Source organism: Dipodomys ordii, unplaced genomic scaffold (assembly GCF_000151885.1).
Source record: "Dipodomys ordii isolate 6190 unplaced genomic scaffold, Dord_2.0 Scaffold16, whole genome shotgun sequence".
In the NCBI taxonomy this organism is placed as follows: domain Eukaryota; kingdom Metazoa; phylum Chordata; class Mammalia; order Rodentia; family Heteromyidae; genus Dipodomys; species Dipodomys ordii.
This window is the reverse complement of record NW_012267232.1, coordinates 18,688,905-18,689,787: the sequence shown is the minus strand read 5'-3', so window position 1 is coordinate 18,689,787 and position 883 is coordinate 18,688,905. Positions and strand designations below refer to the sequence as shown.

The window sequence follows — 883 nt, the reverse complement described above, 5'->3', positions numbered from 1 at the left end:
GAAAAAAGCTGGAAGTGGTGCTGTGGCTCAAGTGGTAGAGCGCTAGCCTTGAGCTGAAGAGCTGAGGGACAGCGCCCAGTCCCAGAGTTCAGGCCCCACGACCAGACCCCCTCACCCCCAAACAAAAAAAAAAAGGGAAGGGCTGGGAATATGGCTTAGTTGTAGAGTGCTTGCCTAGCATGCATGAAGCCCTGGGTTTGATTCCCCAGGACCACATACACAGGAAAAGCAGAAGTGGTGTTGTGGCTCAAGTGGTAGAGTGCTAGCCTTGAGCAAAAGACACTCAGGGACAGTGCCTAGGCCCTGAGTTCAAGCCCCAGGACTGAAAAAAATTGAAAAGGGAAAATTCCTGATACTTCTGAAAATAGTTACACATGGATATCATTCAAGACTAACCAGAATGATTTTTAAGCCCATTAAAAATTTTCATTTTCTTTTAGAAATGTTTGTAAAGGCTGAAGAAAAAAAATCTAAAGAATAATTTATATAGTCAATATATACTTTTAGTAACATATTTGCAAGAGCAAACACTATGAAAACAGAGAAACTGCCAGGCAATGGTGGGTCATGCCTGTAATCCTTAGCCACTCAGGAGGCTGAGATCCAGGGATTGTGGTTCAAAGCCAGCAGAGGCAGGAAAGTCTGTGAGACTTATCTCCAATTAGCTACTAAAAAGCCAGAAGTGGAATTGGAACTGTGGCTCAAGTGGTAGAGCGCTAGCCTTGAGCTGAAGAGCTGAGGGACAGTGCCCAGGCCCAGAGTTCAGGCCCCACAACCGGACCCAAAAACCCCCCAAAAAAGCCTCTTGTTCCACTGCATTCAATCAAATTAAGACAATGGCTCTGGGTAGTATCCTGGCCACCATGCTTTCTTCCACACCAGC

At 45.9% G+C, this 883-nt stretch overlaps 1 protein-coding gene across 1 annotated transcript in view; it reads right to left on the bottom strand.

Annotated features, from left to right (window-relative positions):
• The window catches only part of Ppp2r3c (protein phosphatase 2, regulatory subunit B'', gamma), a 20,144-nt gene that overhangs the window by 16,109 nt on the left and 3,152 nt on the right, over window positions 1-883 (bottom strand). The gene's annotated exons all lie outside the window — the stretch shown is intronic.